Raw genomic sequence first — 22,304 nt, 5'->3', positions numbered from 1 at the left:
TTGTTAGAATTTACATGAATGTTATACTGTGTACCTGTATTAGTCTACAACTTGGTTTTTTTACCTAACAAAATGTTTTCTAGATGTTTATTGATATACATAGGTCTAGTTTATTGTGTTATATGATTTCTTATATATGATTATGCCCTGTTATCTTTGTAAATCTAGACTTACAGAAATAGGTATTCAGGTTGTTTATAACTTTTTATTACAAATAATGCTGTAATGAACATGAGGAAGGTGTTTGCAGATGAGATGATAAAATTTATTTATTTTTGCATTGCAGAATTCATCCTTGGGTTAACCAAATAAAATATTTGCTCTTTAGTGATCTTTTTGCTTTGAATTGAGTAAGGAGAACGGATAATATTGTTGGCATCAATTTTAGACCATATATTCCTAAACTTTGTTCCATTTTCTTCAGTCTCTTCAACCATTCAAACAACCTATATTTATTCAGTATATAGCCAAGGCTTGCATACTGGCAGCCTGCAGACCAAACTCAGTTTGTAAATATATTTCTCTTGGCCTTGTATAGTTAAAATTTTTTGAGTCAACATTTAAAAATTAGCTATTTTACATAAAATCTCTGTTTTTGGATTATCCTGAAAAATTAGAAGCTCTGGCAACAGTGGGGTCCACATTTTCCCATGGCAACAGTTGGCCCAAGATGAATCACAGTTGCCCTCCATTATATATCTGGACACAAGCTTTCCAATGAAACAAGTTCCGCCCACTCTCTGTTGCTGTTTATTGCTTCTTGTACATTTTTTGATAGAAACATGTCTATTGATGGTGTTTCTATCAAAAATGGAAAAAATATGGCTAGACAGCTCTAATATTCAAGGAAAGTAGAAGACCATATTTCTCTGGAAATGAAGCATATTTTAATGTGATTAATATGTGAAGAAAATGAGTCATGTATGGAAAGAGTACAACCTTGCCCGCTTTCATTCATTTATATTACCTGCATTGTTCTTTATAGACATGAGTTTGTGATCCCTGCATTTTTGTGCAAGTACCTATGAGGGCCCCACAGTGTAGTTGAAGATTAAAAAGGTATGAATACAGTTTATAAGTCATGAGGTTCTGTGTAAATGCAAGATATTAACTTTTTTTTTTTTTTGAGATAGGGTCTCACTCTCTTGCCCAGGCTAGAATGCAGTGGCATCATCATAGCTCACTGCAGCCTCCAACTCCTGGGCTCAAGTGATCCTCCTGCTTCCATCTCCCAAAGTGCTAGGATTATACCCATGAGCCACCTTGCCCAGCTAATTTGCCTATTCTTTTATCTGTTATGTGCACTTTTGTTTCAGAAAGGTTTTTAAGTAGAGGGGTTGAAAACTTGTGTGATCTCAGCTATCCAACCTTTCAGCACTGTTTTCAATAAGTACCTTTTCCAGAGGCTGGCAAATGGTTGGTTGGTCTAGGATTTGGATCACAAACACATTTTTGTCTGTCTGCTCAGTAATTTTGTTTTTAATTGAACTTGCTTTCAAAACCCAGTTCTGTGGCTGTTGTCTCGGTTCTAGCTGATTCAACCTTTTATCTGCCTAGTTAGGCTCTGTATTTGACTTGTAACCCCTTACTTAGGGCAGTTTATAAGGATGCATAAAACTAGAAAATATCACAGATTATAAGTAAAGAGAAAGAAATGAAAATAAAAGGTAAGCATACAATAGAATCAGAATCTAGACCAAAAAGGTTTATCACAGTTTTATTGCTACAGGCAGAGCACAGATTTGAGTCTGAGCTTTCTAGGAGCCAGGAGGGAAAAAAAAGCCTGGTAGGTTATTTTTCGCTGTGTTCTTAAGATAAAAATAAACTAGTTAATTTAGAAAAATACCTAACCACTTGTCACTATCAGACTAGAATTTCTCATCAGAGCCCTCATAAAGAGGATTATGTTGTAATTATTATTTTCCTCTTCAACATCTCTAAGGTAGATGAATGGCAAGTATTTAAGTACCGTCAGTATGGGGAGACCAACCACATCACTGAGTCAGTCTGAAAGAGTGGATAGATTTATCCTTCAGTGTCTGATGAATGGATATAGTTTTCCTCAACCCAGCTTTTGATGTGTATTGAGATTAAGCTCCTTGGCAAGTACCTAAAGTGTGAATGCTCCATATAACAGATACAGACCATTCATATGTAGGATTTAAATTCTTTAGTGAAAACCTAGTTTTACCTAAAATAGAATTTGTGGGAGTGCCTGTAGGTTAAGATTCTCCTTAGAAAATAATTTCAGATCTGCTATATCCTTGTCTGTCTGCTCTGTAGTTTGAAGTTGGGGAGAGTATATCCTTCCAGAGAATCCAAAAGTGGTAAAATCATTAAGAAATAGAGAAAAGAGGGCCCAAGACACAACTGTATTTTATGCTGCTGGAAATTAATTGCCTTGGCAGATCAGAACTCCTGTTTTTAGCATAGATTAAATGTAAGGAGGTACAGTTTTTATTCATGTCTGTAATAGATATACCTCTGCCTTTTCTCTCTTTAGTCTTTCAGTTTATAATGCTGACTTGGTCAGTCCTTAGTTCATGTTATATTCTCTTTATCACCTCCTTTCCTATCTCTGCCCTCCAAACTCACTGTATCTAGATTTTGTGTTCCCTTAGTGGATTGCGTTTTATTTATCTTATGTATTTTATATAACCTCATAGCATAGAGCCTAGCAGAATAGATATTCAATGAATGAATACCATGCACATCTTCAACTATATTATAAATTTCTTATGGACAGGGATTATCTCTTAACATTGCTTTTATGTCGCATGTATTAATAGCTTTCCATAGATAAGGCATATAGGTTAACTATGTGCTGAGCTACTTGAGACTTGTGTTGTTTGTGCTATATGTTGTTTGGTTTGAATACTGGGTACCTGGTAGATCCTCAGGAAATTAGTTGCATAATAGACACTGAGAATATGGTTATTTCTAAGTTATTTGCCTCGATGGAGACGAACATTGGTATGGATAATGATAAACTAGAAATAAGTTTTGTTGAGGGACACTGTACCTGTTTTCCGGTTAGATTGTTGTAATACTTGGGCAGTTGCACTTGAATATAAACAGAGCATTTGCCTTTAGGACCAGGATCATACCCTAAAAAAGGCCATTTTTTAGACTAGGAGCAGATTTTTCTTTATTCAGATTACTGTTAAAATTTTGCCTTATTATGAAGAGCTTCAGAGATTTGTAAGTTTGTTTTGCAACTAGTTCAGTTTCTCAAGACAGTTTTAAAATGGAGAGATTGGGAAAGTTGTAAGCTGTTGGCTGAATAGATCATCATATCAGAGGAAAATCCACACATTGACATAGTTTGGATGCATTGTACAGAAACATAATTTGGAAATGCTATGGCTTCCTAGGAGGTGAGTGCTAAAAATGCATTTCCCACTGTAGTTTCTTTCTGTCTCTTTTGTCTTCTATATAGGATGAAAATTAATGTGTAAGAAGGATTCTCAGAAAGTTATTGACAACCAATGTAAATGGTTTATACCACTCCAGATTAGCTGCTGTATTGATTCGATTGATCCTATTTTTCTCCATAGAACAAGTCTCATGAAGTGTAAGGTAGGAAGGAAGAGGGAGAAAACAACTAAAAGAAAAACAGCTTTTGGCCGGGCGTGGTGGTTCACGCCTGTAATCCTAGCACTCTGGGAGGCTGAGGCGGGAGGATTGCTCCAGGTCAGAAGTTCGAGACCAGCCTGAGCAAGAGTGAGACCCCGTCTCTACTAAAAATAGAAAGAAATGATTTGGACAGCTAAAAATATATATAGAAAAAAATTAGCCGGGCATGGTGGCACATGCCTGTAGTCCCAGCTACTTGGGAGGCTGAGGCAGAAGGATTGCTTAAGCCCAGAAGTGTGAGGTTGCTGTGAGCTAGGCTGACGCCATGGCACTGTAGCCTGGGCAACAGAGTGAGACTCTGTCTCAAAAAAAAAAAAAAAAGAAAGAAAGGAAAACAGCTTTCATTTACTACGTCTTTGTGGTCAGATCAATCAGACTGCAAAAAAAATTCATCAAGCTGTAAAAGATTTCCCCCTAAGCATTAGGTTTTGTTTATGTTCTTATTTTTTACTGGTGGACTGTGAACTATTTTTACATAGTGGACTATGTAAAAAACAAAACAAAAGCCGCCTTCCCATAATTGCAGTTTGACCACGAAGCTCTTTTCACATATTTTCCATTGCATCCATCCTAGTCTTGGCCTCTGCTTTCAGCCTTCCTTTGCTTTAATATATCCTATACATTATCTCCACCATGAAACACCGATTTCAGAATATTCCTCCCCAGCTTAAGAATTGCGGTGATTTCTGCATTGTCATAATTCCTTTAGGCTATCTGCATTAGTATTCACCATTACCTTGTACTAAAAAAATATATACAAACAAAGAACACTATATCTCCTATTGTTTGTATGTTGCTTGGAAGTATGGTCATCCTTTGGTATCTGTGTGAGATTGGTTCTAGGACCCGTCCCCCCCAATCAGATACCAAAATCCATGGATGCACAAGTCCCTTGTTATGAAATAATGTAGTATTTGCATGTAACCTATGTACACCCTACTGTATACTTTAAATCATCTCTAGATTACAGTACCTAATAACGTAAATAGTTATACTGTATTGTTATTTTATTTATACTTTTTTATTGTTATTTAAAAAAATTTTTTCCAAATACTTTCCTTCTGCAGTTGGTAGAATCCACAGACACAGAACCCATGGATACGGAGGGCTAACTGTATTAACAAGCTTTTTTCCTCTTGGGTTTTTTTTCTTTTTTTTTTTTTTTTTGAGACAGAGTCTCGCTCTTTTGCCCTGGCTAGAATGCCGTGGTGTCAGCCTAGCTCACAGCAACCTCAGACTCCTGGGCTTAAGCAATCCTTCTGCCTCAGCCTCCCAATTAGCTGGGACTATAGGCATGTGCCACCATGCCCGGCTAATTTTTTTTTTCTATATGTATTTTTAGCTGTCCAAATCATTTCTTTCTATTTTTAGTAGAGACAGGGGTCTTGCTCTTGCTCAGGCTGGTCTTAAACTCCTGACCTTGAGCGATCCTCCCGCCTCGGCCTCCCAGAGTGCTAGGATTACAGGCTTGAGCCACTGCGCTCGGCCTTTCCTCTTGTTTTAAAGCAGTGGATTTTTTGTTGTTGTTTTTACTTAATTTTGACTTGAAAAAAATCAGAATTACAGCTATTGTAGCCTTGTCTTATTGTCACTTGAAAATGTAGCATTTGTAAGCAGAAACCAGAAAAATAATATACATGCTAGAAGGTAAAAAGGTCTTTAATTTTTGAAGTTTTAGTTTAAAGTTGAGACAGCCCATTGATTTTCTACAGGATTTAAAAATTGGTATACTTTTTCTGATATATGTTAATTAGTGTTCAATCTTAAAAAAAGATTACTTTGAAACCAGCCCAGGCAGCTGGACTCTGATATATCTTATTGCCCAGATTTCAGAATTTGATTTTTTTTAATTTTAAAAAAGAAGGCTGAGAATCAGATGTTAACAGTCTATCTTTACTTTCTGAAAACAGTAAATTTTGATCTTAGCTTTACTGTGATGCCCCTGCAATAGTCATTTAAAAACACTAGATACCTACTGTGTGTTAATTACCGTGAATTTGGTAGACACAATGTCAAGAAGCTTGGAAGAAGTGTTGTTAAGGAGACAACATCAAGGCAGATGATTATAGTGTAGTGTGAGAAGTGTTAAATATGTATATGTACAAAGTACTATGAAATCACAGAAGAGGGAGTTACTGTGTGTTTGCTTAATTTTTTTTTTTGGTCAAAACTAAGTTGGAATGGTAAATAAAAATCCTCAAGTTCTGCTGTTTACGCTAACTGTTCAGAGCTTTGCTAATGCTGTTTAAATATAATTGATAAGCATTGCCATTATTGGCAGTTTTTTATAGTTTAACCCTAATAGTATTTTGGTGTGACAGTTAAAAAAATAAAATAAAACATGGTTAGGTCTTCTGCCAATACTGTTTGACAGTTGTTGGATAATTGATATTTTAAAGCTTTGAATATTGAATAAATGTGCCATTTTGGCAAAATATTTTTTTGAAGTTCAGCTTGGTTTCTCTTTTTAAGAAGGCAATATATGAAAGTGTTTTATTAACTGTAAAATGATATGCAGTTACAAATTATTATATAAATTCCTGTAACGTGGAAATAGAATTATTTAATTTGGAAAGGCTTGCTTTGAAAGTTTGATTCTCTACAAACATTTGTTGGATGCCAGACACTGTGCCTGGAACTAGAGATAGAGATGCAAAGGTTGGATTCAGTTTACTGTTTGTACCTAAGGAGGTCAATCTGGTACTAGAGACAGCTTTTACAGAGTTAAAAAGAATGTGGGGGGGGTGGGGAAGGGAGGGATATATACCTACATGATGGGTGCAACGCGCACTATCTGGGGAACAGACACGCCTGGAGCCCTAACTTGGGGGGAAAGGCGGTACATGGGCAACGTATGTAACCTGCAATTCTGTATCCCCCATAACAATAAGATGAAAAAAAAAAAATGTGAAAGGCAGCACAGTTTAGAACCAGTGATTTTTTTCAAATTTATCTTTTTTTTTTTTTTTTGAGATAGAGTCTCACTCTGTCACCCCCGGTAGAGTGCAGTGGCGTCATTGTAGCTCACTGCAGGTGCAAACTCCTGGGCTCAAGTGATCTTCCCGCCTCAGCCTCCCAAGTGGTTGGGACTACAGGCATGTGCCACCATGCCTGGCTAATTTTTCTGTTTTTTTTTTTAATAGAGTTGGGGTCTTGCTGTTGCTCAGGCTGGTCTTGAACTCCTGAGCACAAGCTATGCTCCCGCCTCGGCCTCCCAGAGTGCTAGGATTACAGGCATGAGCCACTTCGCCCGACCCTCAAAATGAAACATTTTAATAATGAAGACTTGGGAATGGAATGCAGCCTTATTGTACCTTTCTGATATAAAGGACTTCACTTGAGTTCTTGGTGACTTTTCTATACAATCTTTGACTTTAGTGTTAGGCTGGGTCAGGCCAGGGTGAGGGCTAACTTACTTTGGCTAATTAAGGTAGCTACTTAAATAAAGGATGGGAGAAATGTTTCAGATTTCAGATTTTTTTGGACTTTGGAATATTTGCATATTTAATGAGATATCTTGGCGATGGGACCCAAATCTAAATATGAGATTCATTTTTGTTTAATATATACTTTATATACATAGGCTGAGCATAATGTTATATGATATTAAATAGTTTTGTGCATGAAACAAAGTTTTGCCTGCGACAGATCCCATGAGGTCAAGTGAGGAATTTGGGGGGGCGGGGATCAGGTTGGAACTCAAAACATTTGGATTTTAGAGCACTTTGGATTTCAGATTTTTGTGTTGGGGATGCTCAACCTATACTCTAAACCTGAACTTATAAATTGTATATTGAGCATAACGTAGTGATACATTTGTAGACAAGTTGTTCCAAAATGCAGTTGTATCAGGGTATTGAAAATTAGGAAATCTTTATGTCCTCTTCTGTGGTCTCAGATAGGTAAGTAGTTTTGCCTGAGTTAAGTTAATAGAACTGCTGCTGTGGATAAACTGCAGGTAGATACATTTACTTTGGATTTTGAGAAAGAACTGAAAAGTTAGTTTCTAGGAAAAGCTGATGAATTATAATAGAATATTTTTTTCTACCTCATCAATGAAGGATCTTTCCTTATTTATAGCGATCAGATTTTAAGCAAAACATTTCAGCATTGCAAGCTAACACAGTGAAAGTACATTAGACAAAATGGAGGAGATAGAGAAACTAAGAGCTACATGCATACATATATATAAAAATCATATAGCACTTAATATGTACCAGGCACCGTTCTAAGCATTTTACATGTATCACCTCATTTAATCTGCTTGATAACCCTGTGAAATAGGAACTATTATTAGAAGTAGTTGTATCATGTAACTTCTAGATAAGGGGGTTTACAAACTATGACCAGCAAGTCAAATCCTGTAGGTGTCTGCTACCTATTTTTGTACTGCAAGCTAAGAATAGTTTTTACAATTTTTAGTGGTTGGAAAAATAAAAATAAAACAATATTTTATAAAATTCATTTGATAAATTAATAATCTGTAATCAATAATTAGATGGGATTCAAACTTCAGTGTCCATAAAGTTTTATTGGAACAGAGCCTCAATTTTTATTCATACATTGTTTATTATTGCTTTCTTACTATAGTGGCAGAATTGAGCAGTTGCTACAGAAACTGGATGGCTCGCAAAACCTAAAATAACTTATTATCTGGCCCTTTGCAGAGAGTTTGCTGACTCCCTTCTTCAAAGGGAGAGAACATAATCAAGATAAAAAGCAACAAAGTTAATGTACATGCAAAGGAATATATCTTTATCAGAGGATACCAGGAAGACTAGATACTTATATAGTGAACAAGCCAGCTATATTTTCTTCTTTTTTTTTATTTTTATTTATTTATTTTTTTGAGACAGAGTCTCCTCTGTTGCCCAGGCTAGAGTGCCATGGCGTCAGCCTAGCTCACAGCAACCTCAAACTCCTGGGCTCAAGTGATCCTATTGCCTCAGCCTCCCGAGTAGCTGGGACTACAGGCATGTGCCACCATGCCCTGCTGACTTTTATAAATATATATATATTTTTAGTTGCCCATATAATTTCTTTCTATTTTTAGTAGAGACGGGGTTTCGCTCTTGCTCAGGCTGGTCTCGAACTCCTGAGCTCAAACGGTCTGCCTGCCTCAGCCTCCCAGAGTGCTAGGATTACAGGCGTGAGCCACCGTGCCTGGCCTATATTTTCTTCTTTAAGAATTTTTTTGGGCCGGGCGCGGTGGCTCACGCCTGTAATCCTAGCACTCTGGGAGGCCGAGGTGGGCGGATCGTTTGAGCTCAGGAGTTCGAGACCAGCCTGAGCAAGAGCGAGACCCCACCTCTACTAAAAATAGAAAGAAATTATATGGACAGCTAAAAATATATATAGAAAAAATTAGCCGGGCATGGTGGTGCATGCCTGTAGTCCCAGCTACTCGGGAGGCTGAGGCAGTAGGATCGCTTAAGCCCAGGAGTTTGAGGTTGCTGTGAGCTAGGCTGACGCCACGGCACTCACTCTAGCCCGGGCAACAGAGCGAGACTCTGTCTCAAAAAAAAAAAAAAAAGAATTTTTTTGAAGTCTTTCATAAAAACTTTAATTATAATGAAAAATGCTTACTCATTTCAAAATGTTGGGGTAACCTCTTGTTACTACTGTATCTCTTCAAGATACATCCAAGTGGTTTTGTAAATATTTATTTGAATTTGAATAACAGTTGCAATTACCACTGAAATTTGAGTACCTTGATCTCACAATTTGATTTTGCTCTTGGAGCCCACCTAACATTTTCTATCTTTTTATTGATCCATAAGTGTACTTGGGATATCCATCACCTTATATGTTTGTCTTTATGCTAGAACCATTCTGATTCTTTTCTATTTTGAAAGATACAATAGATTATTGTACACTATACTCACCCTACTGATCTATTCTATTTCTAGCAAGAAATCATATTTCTTCTATCCAGATAACATTTTCTAACACTGATGATTTCTTGATTTCCCCTTCTTCGTAATTTTGCTATTGGCCCTTTGATACTAGCTATTAATATAATTTGTACCACTGAGTTTATGGTTCTCTGTTGAGGATGCGCATCAAAATAACCTAGAGAAATTTTAAAAATTTGAATGCCTCCTCAGAATCTTTGAGGATGAGGCCTCGCCATGATTATTTTTGGAAAATTCCTCAGGTGATTCTGATGCACATTCCTAGTTAAGATCCATAGTTACCTTAACAAAATCCAGTTTGGAAAAAAAAGACTACAGTTTCCTAGAGGTGTTTTCCAGCCTAAAGGATCACTGCCTAAATTTAATGTAAACTTGCACAAGTCAACAGCATCAATTTGGTGAATTAGTTTTCTTTTGATAGTACTCAATTAATAGAGTAATAGAATTTAAGTTAGAAGTTACATTAGAGAATAAGTAGTGTAATTTAGTAATCTTCATTTTTATGACCTGTTTATTTGGCATCATAGAATCATAGTGAATCAGGAAACAATGGAATAGGCTAGAACACCCAGCTGTTTAAGGAGACTGGTTAGCATTCCAGAACCTTTTTGCTTTGTCAGTGTGCCTGTGGCTCTATGTCTATACAAAAACTGTGGAAATTGTAGATCATTTCCTTTTGTTTTCATTTAATTAAGTGTAACATCAAAGTAAATTTAAAAGAAAAAGTGACCCACGATCTCAAAAATCACATTAAAACAACAAATGTTTGTCTTTTTCACATTCCCTTCCAATATTTGTTTATAGGCATATACAATTGGCCCTCCATGTCTGTGGGTTCTGCATTCATGGATTCAGCCAACCACAGCTTGAAAATATTTGGGAAAAAGATAGTTGTGCCTGTGCTGAACATGTAAAGACTTTCTTTCTTGTCATTATTTCCTAAACAATATAGTATAACAACTATTTGTATCACATCTATATCATATTGGGTATTATAAGTAATCTAGAGATGATTTTAAGTGTATGGGAGGATATGTGTAGGTAATATGCAAATACTATGCCATTTTATATCAGGGACTTGAGCATCTGTGGATTTTGGTATCTAAGGGGGTATTGAACCAATCCCCCAAAGATACCAAAGGATGGCTACATTTTTATCAAACAGAACAACTGGTTTCATATAAAAAGCACTAAAAAAAAGCTATATGCAACAAAATCTAAGTAAGTCAGAATTTAGTTTCTTTGGAACCTTTAGGTGTCCAAAATGGCTTCATGATGAAGACAAAGAAGAGTGAGAAACTTTTTCTCTTTTTTGGAGGTGGGAGGGACAATGAGGAAGTAGTCTTTGAGCATCTGTGAACAATTGAAGACATCTAGATTATATCTAACATCTTTGATGGATGTGTCATGCCAGTAAGGGTTTATCCTAATTAATATCCTTAAAGGAAAAGCCAAGAGGTGATAAGGTGGACAGGCTAAGAAGAAACAAGGAGAGAAAGGGATAGAGGGGAAAAATCAGTAGTAATGTTGCTTACAAGTTGCAGTGGCAGCGAGTATCACAAACTTAGTGGAGAGAGAGAGAAGAAAAAACAAGTGGCTAAAATGGGTTCTTAAGTTAACCCATTTTATACATTAGTATCTCTTTTTCAGGACATCTTTCTTGTTTGTGGCAGGGTGAAAAGCAGTTTTTCGCATTTGATAATCCTTGAAGGCATTACTTTGCCTGGAGAGTACACAATGAGTAGGGTTTAAGCTGTATGAGTGGTGAAGAGTATTCATTCCAGTAGAGTTTAGTGACATGCTAAGCTAATATTAATAAAATGTTCTATATTATTATAACAGAACAATACTAGTTATATATTAGAGTTCTCCAGAGAAATAGAACCAATAGGGTATGTGTGTGTGTAGAGAGAAAGATTGGTTGGTTGATTTTAAGGAATTATGTGATTGTGAAGACTGACAAGTCTAAACTCTGCAGGGTAGGCTGACAGGCTGGAAACTTTCAGGAAAGAGTTGATGTTGCAGCTCAAGTGTAAAGGCAGTCTGTTGCCAGCATTCTCGTGGGAAGTCAGTCTTTTTTCTCTTAAGGCCTTCAACTGATAGGATGATGTCCACCCACATTACAATGGGTAATTGGCTTTCCCTAGAATGCACTGATTTAACTGTATAATCCTCTCTAAAAAATACCATCACAGCAACATCTAAACTAGTGTTTGACCAAATAGCTGAGTACTGTGGCCTAGCCAAGTTGACACACAAAATTAACCACCACAAGCGTTATAATAGAAAGAATCTTATGCATTCCAGAATTCTAGTGAAAGGCAAAGGACAAAGTCAAAAATGATTGATCTTACAAGAGAAAATGGATATCTAGATATGACTTCTTGTGTTATCTAAATCTAAGTCTGTTTGATTTCAAAGTCCAAAAATTCTGTACTTTGTTTCTTCGGATTCACAGTGTAAAGATATGGACCATCTATTTGTAACACTTGCCTTTAGTGTTAGCGTTAGTAGTTTGAGATTGGTAGGAATGATTCTCAGTGAAAAAAGTGGTATCTTAATCTTTGGCCCAAGGCTAATCAGAAAATATAAAATATTTTTATGTGTAAATTTGGGATGGGCTACTTACTTAAATCTTGCAAAATGAGATATGGTGGTTAGCTGTACTTAATAGAATAGCGAGGAAATTGGTGAGGTTGTTGAAAGAATTTTACAACTTTTTCAGTGAACTATAAATGAGGTCAGTCCATCCCTCGATGATTTTACCATTCTGATGAACCAACCTGATTTTTCTTTTCTTTTTGTTATTACCTGCCAACAGCAGGTCCCAGTGAATCATGGGCCTCTAATCTGAAGCAAAATAAGAACAAGTAGACATGTTAAAGTCCCAGTATTTGATTAAAAACTTTCAGTCATCTAACATTTTCAAACTGTAGGGCTGGGAAAAGTCTAACTTTCCTCATATTTTAATTGTTCACACAGAGCACAAGATACTTAAGAACATGCAATTAATATTTTTGATTCATTTTGTCATCTTTATTTTTATCAGAAAACAATTTCAAAACTCTAGAAGCTTATCTCTGTAGATAAGAAAGTAAGAAAATCATAAAGATTGATCTAGGGAAATGAAGTTATTCTCAGGGGTACTTTTCTATGTAATCTCACAGATTTAGACTATAGACTGGAGTATTTTTCAGAATATGCAGTGTAAAGATTTGTAGGAATATTTATTTACTTTTCATTATTTGCATTGCAGTATAACATTAATGATGCAGTTTTAAACAGTTTTTACCTAGAATTATAGTCAAAGTCAAATATTGAAAATTTGAAGAAATTTGTAACCTTGAATCCTATCTGATGCCCTGACAAAGGACCCATCATTTGATGACGTGATGAAGAATTTGCAGGCACACTCAAAATACCCAGGACTAATTATTGAAAGGATAAGAGATGTTCCTTCTTTATTCTGCCCATACTTGGAGGGCTATGCAAATCACAACATGTATGTGTACGTTCTGTTGGGTTAGTTATACAGAAATCAGAATGGTTTGGATGGTGCAAATAAATTGAGGAAAGAGGAGTGGGGAATAGAAGACAGCATATGTGAAAAAGACATTTCTTTTACAAAGGACGAGACCATGTTTTGGGAAATGATTGCTTAAGTTTTTATTTCTCAAAATTTGTAGAACAGCAGTCATGTGACAGTCCCCAAGAGATCATATACATTCTTCACTGTGTTCTATAAAAAGTGTCAGAAAGTAAGCTAATTTCAGGGACTTTTATAAGAAAGCATGTCCCAAGTTTGTTGTTAGTGTTTGTTGTGCTTTAGCTGGGATTTTAAAAATACATTTAAAGTTCAAAACTGATGGCAATAGGTAACATAAATGGTACTTATTAGTTTATGGAATTTGTTTACATTATTATCCTGCTAATTCTCACTAAACCCTATGAGGTGAATGTCACATTTAAGTCTATTTTACAGTTGAGAAAACTTGGGCTTAATGAGGAAATTGAGCTTTAAAGAGGCTCTGCGAATGTAACATTTAAGTTACAGAACTGGACTCTTGAATTCTATGTGATATGCCCCACAGATAAGCCTCTGCCCCTGTATTTTCATAAATACTACTTAATAAATTCCACCTGATTTTTTCTATGTTAAAAAGAAAGCAATCTCCTGTTTTCATTAAATTTTGTTTCTTATAGCTTGAAACTTTAGGTAGGGTTCACCAAGCATTTGCTGAGTTGATTCTCTAAGCCTAAAAAGTAAGGTAGCAGTGTACCTTGCTTTATGCTGCATTCAGAACATTCCTGGACTGTAACAGTCACTGTAGATTGGAAATGTGCAGATTGTTGGTAAACATCAGATTTCTATCTAGTTCTCTTATTTTTTTTTTTTTTTGTGACTCTATTGTAATTTATCTCAATATCTTTTTCTTTTTCTTTTTCTTGAGACAGAATCTCTGTTGCTTGGGCTAGTATGCCATGGTGTCAGCCTAGCTCAAAGCGACCTCAAACTCCTGGGCTTAAGTGATCCTCCTGTCTTAGCTTCTCAAGTATGTGGGACTACAGGTACAAGCCACCATGCATGGCTAATTTTTTCTATTTTTAGTAGAGACAGGGTCTCGCCCTTGCTCGGGGCTCAGGCTGGTTCTTTTTTGGTTATTTAAAAAGCAGATTATTAGGTAGGAACATTATGACATGTAGACTGAGTAAACAAGTTTTATGTCTCTTCTGTTGGATGCTGGTTATTTGTGCTCTTTAAACTTTGGTCTGATTTTCAATAAACATCATAGACAGTCAGCATAACTAAGAAAGTAGTTTTTACATCTCTAACTCAAATTGAGCTCATAGTTCATTAAATTGTAGACAAAACATTTTTCATTCTTTACCAACTTTAAGAAAAAGATTGATTTTTTTCTTTAGTAAATTATATATAAAGATAATTGGATAAAATGGCAAAAATAGTTGAAAACATCAAGAAAAGTATATCTGTAATATGAATGGTCATGCAGATGAATAAAATATTTATATGAATATGATTATTAAATATTTTAACAAAATAATGAGTGGATTTTTAAAAATTTCTATTTTTTGAAACTATTCTAAAAGCCTGGTAGTTTGCAGGGTATCATGGAACATTCAGTTTATTGGGGAAAGTTGCTTAGCAAATTCTTGAAAGTCAATTGATCTGAAAAGATGTTCAATTTTGTTCATTTATTTATTTTTGAGACAGGGTCTCAACTCTGTCCCTGGCTAGAGTACAGTAGCATAATCATAGCTCATTGTAACCTTGAACTCCTGGGTTCGGATGATCCTCCCGGCCTCAGCCTCTGGAATAGTTAGTACTACAGGGGAGTACCACCATGCCTGATAATTTTTTAATTTTTTGTAGAGCCAAGGTCTCGCCATGTTGACCAGGCTAATCTCAAACTTCCGGCCTCAAGCGATCCTCCTACCTCAGCCTCCTGAAGTACTGTGATTGCAGGTGTGAGCCACCATGCTGGGTCTCAAGTCTTGATTGCCTTCATTGCTGTATCTGGAAGTTACTTGGATTAGGATTATGAACTACAATATAATATGTGCTATTTAAGCATGGTGGGTAATCTGCTCACCCTCTTTTAGTAAAGCTTTGTCAAATGACAATTTTATGAGGGTTGGAACCATTGGTATTTGTTGAGTTACTGGATATGCCTTTAACTCTTATTTCTGCACTTTAACTTTTCTTTCTACATCTAATAATAAATGTCTGATGATTTCTGCTTTTATGTTAATGTTCCTCTACTGTTAATATATAATTAGTTGTTTGTTTTCCCTCACACACATCATTTATTTTCTGTCTTTTTCCCTGTTTCATAAACTCCTAGTTGATAAGGACTAATGTACAAAACAGATTATTAATGAAATAATAATTTTACGAAGGTTGTTTTGGGAACTGTGAAACCTGTTTTGTTTAATACACTGAAATACAAAATGGGAATAATTTAATAAATTATTACAATCTTGTTTAAAAATTTTTTTAATGCTCCATTATTTCCTTTCTCTTTTTTTTCCTGCTCTTCCCCTTTCTGTTTCTGTGGATATCTCTTTCTGTACGTATCTTAGCAATAGACACATTGTCTTCGCTACATTGGATAGCAGATAAGTAGACATAATACTAGATTAGAGAATGCTTAAGAATTCTTCTTTCCAAAAACTATACTGAAGCCTCTGTTTCTAGTGCTTAAGCTGCACTGATCTGATCTCTATAAATGTCTGGATATTGACATGCAAATGAATAAACCAGATTCTTCTTTGAAATATGTTTGTAATATATATAAGTAGCTTAAAAGAGAATATCAAAGTACTGCCAAAATACATTTCAAAAATGATGTCTTCTCATTCATTATGTTGATTTTGGAAGGATTTGTGAATTCCTTTAAAATGCATGCAAGATTTTGTTTATCTTCATATATGCTTCTTTGAGGGGAAAGAGCTTAGCTTTCATTATACTCTCAAAGGAGTCCAGTAACTTCAAAAAAGGTTAAGAACTCCTGCACTAGGTCGTATGAAAATACTGCCTGGTTTATTTGTACTGTTTGTTATGTAGATTGTTCTTTGCAAAATATCAATTCTAAACTCCCTTTTACTCCACTATAAAACCATTTATTTCTGTTGTCATGTGGTATTTTGCAATATGTGTTAAAACGTTAAACTAAAAGGCTATTGGAAAGGTAAATTTGAGAAATATTGTATGTTCTCTATATTATATTCTTAAAATAAGTATGATAGCTCAATCATATACTTGTGCTTCATGATAGCAAAAAAAATATATATGTTGAAAGTAGGAAGTTTAAAGGTAGGAAATTGATACAGGGTGAAATAATCTGAGTTAAAAGGAACCTTAGATGTTATCTACTAGTCAGAAAAGTTAGATGAGTCCCTCGGATTATAGAGTTGGTTACAGACTTGAACCCACATCTTCTTAATCTGCCTCCAGTGGTCATCATCTCCATTGCCTTTCTTAACTGTATATCATCAATACTTAGTTTAATCAAAACACTAAATAGTTATTATTTGGGGGAAAATGGTATAATAAATGTAATCATCCCACTCTTCGGTTGTTCTTCCAGGATGTAGAGACCTCTGCTTTCTTGAGCTCTTTAATTTCTTTTTGCCACTCTTATTTTTACTTTGTGCACAATACAGTTTAGGCTCTTTGATTCATTACTTTAACTCTCTTCATCATGTGTTCATTGCACATACCTTGCAAACCCTCAACCCAACCCTAGATCCTTCTAAATGTGTGCCTTATCTGTGTCTGCAGCTAGACTGTCCATACTTACTAAAGAAAAATGGCTTTGGAGATTGGCACCACTAAAAATTCATTGTCTCTGATCTAAAAAATGTCCTTTTTGTGCTTCCTGTTCAGTTTTTATTATTCTTCATAGCAGCTATTTCAAGCCTCTTAATGCCTCTTCCTTACTCCTCCTTCTCAGTAAATGACATTGTTTCCTATTTTCCAGAAATATAAAAACAAATTTACATCTTTTTCTTCTTTCTAACACAGTATAAGAGGGGACCCATCTTTATGTGTGAGGCTTCTACATCTGGATTCCATTCTTTTCCCTTTCTCCTCCTCCCTTAAGTTCTTCTTCCGTTGTGTGCCTCTTGTGATTTTTTTTTTTTTGCGACAGAGTCTTACTCTGTTGCCTGGGCTAGAGGGCCGAGGTGTCAGCTTAGCTCACAGCAACCTCAAACTCCTGGGCTCAAGTGATCCTACTGCCTCAGCCTCCCGAGTAGCTGGGACTACAGGCATGCACCTCCATGCCCGGCTAATTTTTTCTATATATTTTTTAGTTGTCCAGCTAATTTTCTTTCTATTTTTAGTAGAGACAGGGTCTCGCTCTTGCTCAGCCTGGTCTCGAACTCCTGAGCTCAAACAATCCACCCGTCTCGGCCTTCCAGAGTGCTGGGATTACAGGCGTGAGCCACCGTGTCCGGCCCCACTCGTGATATTTTAAAAAACTTTTTATTATGGGAAATGTTGGACCTATAAACAAAATTAGAGAATGGTGTAATGAACCCTCAAATACCCATTATTGAGCTTTAACAGTTATGAACTCAAAGACAATCTTGTTTCATGTATCTCCCTCCCATCCACTCTCCCCACCCAAATTTTTTTTGAAGCAAATCACAAACACCATATCATTTTACTGTTAATGTTTTCATTGTGTATTTCTGAGATACTTTTAAAAATAGCCATAATGCTATCATCATTGCTAAAAGGTTCATAATTATTCTTCAATATCATCAGATATCTAGCCAGTGTTCACATTTCCCCTAATGTTTGTTCATTGGTCTATTTTATAATTTGTTTGGATCTAGATTGAAGGTCTGTAAATTACAGTTGGTTGATATGCCACATGTCTCTTTAATCCATAGGTTTCCCTTTCCTATCTCTTTTTCTTCCCTTGGAATTTATTTGAAGAAACTGGGTCTTTTGTTTTATTTTGTTTATTTATTTATTTATTTTTTGAGACAGAGTCTTTGTTACCTAGGCTGGATTATAGCAGCATGATCATAGCTCATTGCAGCCTTGAACTCTTGGGCTCAAACAATCCTCCTGCTTCACCATCCTGAGTATCTGGAACTATAGGTGCACGTCACCATGCTCAGTTAATTTTTTAAATTTTTAGTGGAGATGGGGTCTTGCTATGTTCCCCAAGCTGGTCTGACCTCAAGCAATCCCCCTAAAGAGCTGGGATTAAAGGCATCAGCTACCATGCCCAACCAGGGTCATTTGTTTTATAGGACTTTTCACAGTCTAGATTTTGCTGATTGTATCCTGATGGTATCTTTAACATACAGTTGGCCCCCTGTATCTGTGGGTTCCATGTTTGTGGATTCAGCCAACCTCTGATCAAAAATACTCAAAAAAATGTTGCATCTGTCCTGAACATGTACAGACTTTTTGTCATTCCCTAAACAATACATTATAACAACTATTTACATAGTATTGATATTGTATTAGGCATTACAAGTAATCTAGAGATGAATTAAAGTATATGGGAGGATTTACGTAGGCTATATGTAAAAACTACACCATTTTATATCAGGGACTTGAGCATTCTCAGACACCAAAATCCTGTGGGTCTTAAAACCAGTCCCCCACAGTTACTGAGGGTGGACTGTATTTCTCTGCCCTCTACATATACTTCTTGCAAATTGATAATTGGAGCCAGAGGCTTGATTCAGATTTGATTTTTGTGGCAAGAATGCTTCATTCATAGGTGGCCTAGTGTTATTCCATCACTACACCAATATAAAATATAGCTATATAACTATATTTTTACATCATTCTGGGTATTTTTTTGTTGTGTTAGCAGCCTTTGGTTAATTAGGGGGGTGAAAATTATGCTATAAAAATTCTTGATTACTTTCTTCATTTCTCCTGTGTCTTTTTCTCCACTATCAGGATTTAAGCATCTGATTTGGCTAAGAAAAACATCAACCAGAGAAACTGCTTTTCAGTGTTATTTACTGTTAAAATACTTGTTTACAGTGCCAGCTCTACTTCATCTCGTTGCCCACTTAAATATAGTTTAAGCTATGTTAAACCATGTTCCTGACATTTTACAGAAAACCATTCTCATCAGGGTTGTCAGTGAGCTCCATGCTGAAAACAGCAGACCTATCTCAACCTTGCTCTGCTTAATAGTTGGACAAATTTGGATACTGTTGATTGCCTCTCCTTGAAATACTCCTGTGGCTTCTGTGACATACTCCTGGTTTTGTTTTACTTCTTTAACTGTTTCCTCTCAGCCTTCGTTGTAAGACTCTTCTTTTAAGTGTTGATGTTGCTCTGCCTTGCTCTGCACATGACATGGGTCATCTCATCCATTGCCATAGCTCCATTTACCATCTCTAAATAAAAAGTACCAAACCTTTTTTTGGGTAGGTTATTTCTCTTCAGACTGACTTGTTTGTACAGCTTCCTACTGAAAATTTCACAGGCACCTTAGAATCAACATATCTAAAGTGGAATTGATCATACTTTCCTCATCCTCTCATATATTGGAGTCTCCTGTTCAACTTATTTTTATTACTCTTTTTTTTTATTTTAATTTTTTTTTTTTTTTGGACTAAATACAAGGGTTGGCATCAACTTACTTTTAAGCCAGAAATCTCTAGAAGTTATACTTGACTGACCTTTCTCTCTTTTCTGGCTGTCCACATCTAGTCACCAATCCTGTAAGATTTACCTGGAAAATAAATTCATTTAATTCTCTTTATTTACTGCTGCTATGCTAGTGTAGACCCTTGTCATCTGGCATCCTTCATTATTGCAAGCCTCCTTTCTGGTCCATTCTTCACTATGTAAGTGAGAGTGAGTTTTCTAAAACACGTACCTAAGTAAGGGGTCCCCGTTGGCCCTAGTATAAATTGTAAAGTCCTGAGCCTGTTTGGTGATCTGTCCCCTGCTTACCTGCTCGGCCTCTTCCTGAGTCCTCACCCCATGTGTGGTAACACTTGTCACACTGTTCACACTGCTTTAGTTGCCTGTTTCTTGGCTGACTCTTCCAGCAGGTTGTGACTTATTGAATGTAAAGACCAAATCTTTTCCCCCATTAAACATGGTATTTCAGACAGTGCCTGACACATGTTAAGTGTTCTATATATGTTTATTGAATGAATACGTTAATTTGTTCAGTACACCAGTATACATTCAATGATTTGTTTATATCTTGGTTTTTATTGTTGGATAATCCTGCTATTGAAGTATTGTCATATTGTTGTATGTAGATTTGCCTTTTTGGCTAGTCTCTCCATAATTAAATAGAACCTTGTAGTGTATGTGTTTTTTTCTGAGTAAAGCAGGGTTTTTTTGTCATGCCTCTTTTTCACTCTAATTTCTATGATTAATTATGTGTCAGTGGATTATCATTGTCCCAGATAATAGAAACCAGTAGACAGTTCAGATAGTCGCCACCATCAGATAATCCTTACCCCCTAACATGACCTTTTTCAGAGTATGTGAGTCCCTAGATGCTTTGGTTTGGTGACAGTTAAGACTTAGGAAAGTGAGGCTTAAATAGTTGGGAGTTGTTAAATACCAAAGAAGAATGGTTTTCTGGGTTGTTCATTGTGTTTGGTTCTAATTCCATTGTTTCTTACCAACATCATCTATATTTCTTTGGATGGAGCAGTAGTGATGGCTTTCAGTATCATTTTTAGTTAGCTGGGCTAAAGATTAAGAATCCTTAAGGATTATTAAAAAAAAAAAAGTCCTGCTTATATTTACTAGAATTGTTCTATGGAGAAGGATCTCCATTGAAATCAGCAGCTGCCATTGGGAACATCTGAGCTCTCATTTTTCTACTCAGGGCTCATATTTGAAACCAAGCTGTGCTTTCTCATTTTTCTTTTTCTTTTTTTTTTTTTTTTTTGAGACAGAGTCTCACTCTGTTGCCCAGGCTAGAGTGAGTGCCGTGGCGTCAGCCTAGCTCACAGCAACCTCAAACTCCTGAGCTCAAGCGATCCTCCTGCCTCAGCCTCCCGAGTAGCTGGGACTACAGGCACGCGCCACCATGCCCGGCTAATTTTTTCTATATATATTTTTAGCTGTCCATATAATTTCTTTCTATTTTTAGTAGAGGTGGGGTCTCGCTCTTGCTCAGGCTGGTCTCGAACTCCTGAGCTCAAACGATCCGCCCACCTTGGCCTCCCAGAGTGCTAGGATTACAGGCGTGAGCCACCGCGCCCGGCCCTTTCTCATTTTTCTTAACTGGCTTATTCATCACTGTATTCCCAGTGCCTAGAACAGTGCCTGACATGGCATGAAAAAGACACTCAAGAATTTATCTTTTTCCTCTGTCCATGATTTGTCTCTTGTTTGGTGATTCCAAGGGCTCTTCATTATACATTAATTTCATTTTGTTTGGAGGATAATTTCCTATTGCTTTGAAGTACCCTTTCCAACTGAATTCTGTTTATACCAGTAGCCTGCATTTTAAGTAAGACCATTTCAGATATATTTCCTAAATCCAGTGGAAATTCTCTGTAGCTATTTTTTATAATGTGATAAGACAAACTAAAAATTTTTTTGTAAGAGATTTGAAGACTGATTCTTTATGAAAACAATTCTTTGTTTATCTCACTCTTACCTACATTTACTCTGAGAGTTGATCACAATTGATTGATTTTATAAGGGCTCTGAAATGTTTAATACTATACAAAAATTAGGTTAGAGAAATGGATTACCGTGTGAGCACATAGAATCTAGGGTAGTTCATTCAGTTTTTTTATTTTTATTTATTTATTTATTTATTTTTGAGGCAGAGTCTCACTCTGTTGCCCAGGCTAGAGTGCCGTGGTGTCAGCCTAGCTCACAGCAACCTCAAACTCCCAGGCTCAAGTGATCCTTCTGCCTTAGCCTCCTGAGTAACTGGGACTACAGGCATGCGCCACCATGCCCGGCTAATTTTTTCTATGTATTTTTAGTCGTCCAGATAATTTCTTTCTATTTTTAGTAGAGAGGGGGTCTTGCTCTTGCTCAGGCTGGTCTTGAACTCCTGACTTCGAGCAATCCTCCCACCTCGGCCTTCCAGAGTGCTAGGATTACAGGCGTGAGCCACCGCGCCCAGCCTCATTCAGTTTTTTGTTTTTAAAACGTACGTTTAAGGGACACAGAATAAATTGAAGTGATATTAAATTGATTTATTAAGCACATTGGCTAAGAGAGCGTAAGATTGCTCAGCAATTTATATTTTATAT

General features: G+C 36.3%; 1 protein-coding gene across 2 annotated transcripts in view; it reads left to right on the top strand.

Moving 5' to 3' along the window:
* The window catches only part of PAFAH1B1 (platelet activating factor acetylhydrolase 1b regulatory subunit 1), a 78,060-nt gene that overhangs the window by 14,226 nt on the left and 41,530 nt on the right, over nucleotides 1-22,304 (top strand). Inside the window, exon 1 of one of the 2 annotated variants that reach the window (XM_069482145.1) lies at nucleotides 15,129-15,146. The exons of the other annotated variant lie outside the window; for it this stretch is intronic. The gene's annotated coding sequence lies outside the window, so the exon portion shown is untranslated. Of the gene's footprint in view, nucleotides 1-15,128; nucleotides 15,147-22,304 lie in introns of those variants that run through there. 2 annotated transcript variants of the gene reach the window in all.

This window comes from Eulemur rufifrons, chromosome 9 (genome assembly GCF_041146395.1).
Source record: "Eulemur rufifrons isolate Redbay chromosome 9, OSU_ERuf_1, whole genome shotgun sequence".
Lineage (NCBI taxonomy): Eukaryota > Metazoa > Chordata > Mammalia > Primates > Lemuridae > Eulemur > Eulemur rufifrons.
The sequence above is the reverse complement of the archived record's forward strand: the minus strand, read 5'-3'. Positions and strand labels throughout refer to the sequence as shown.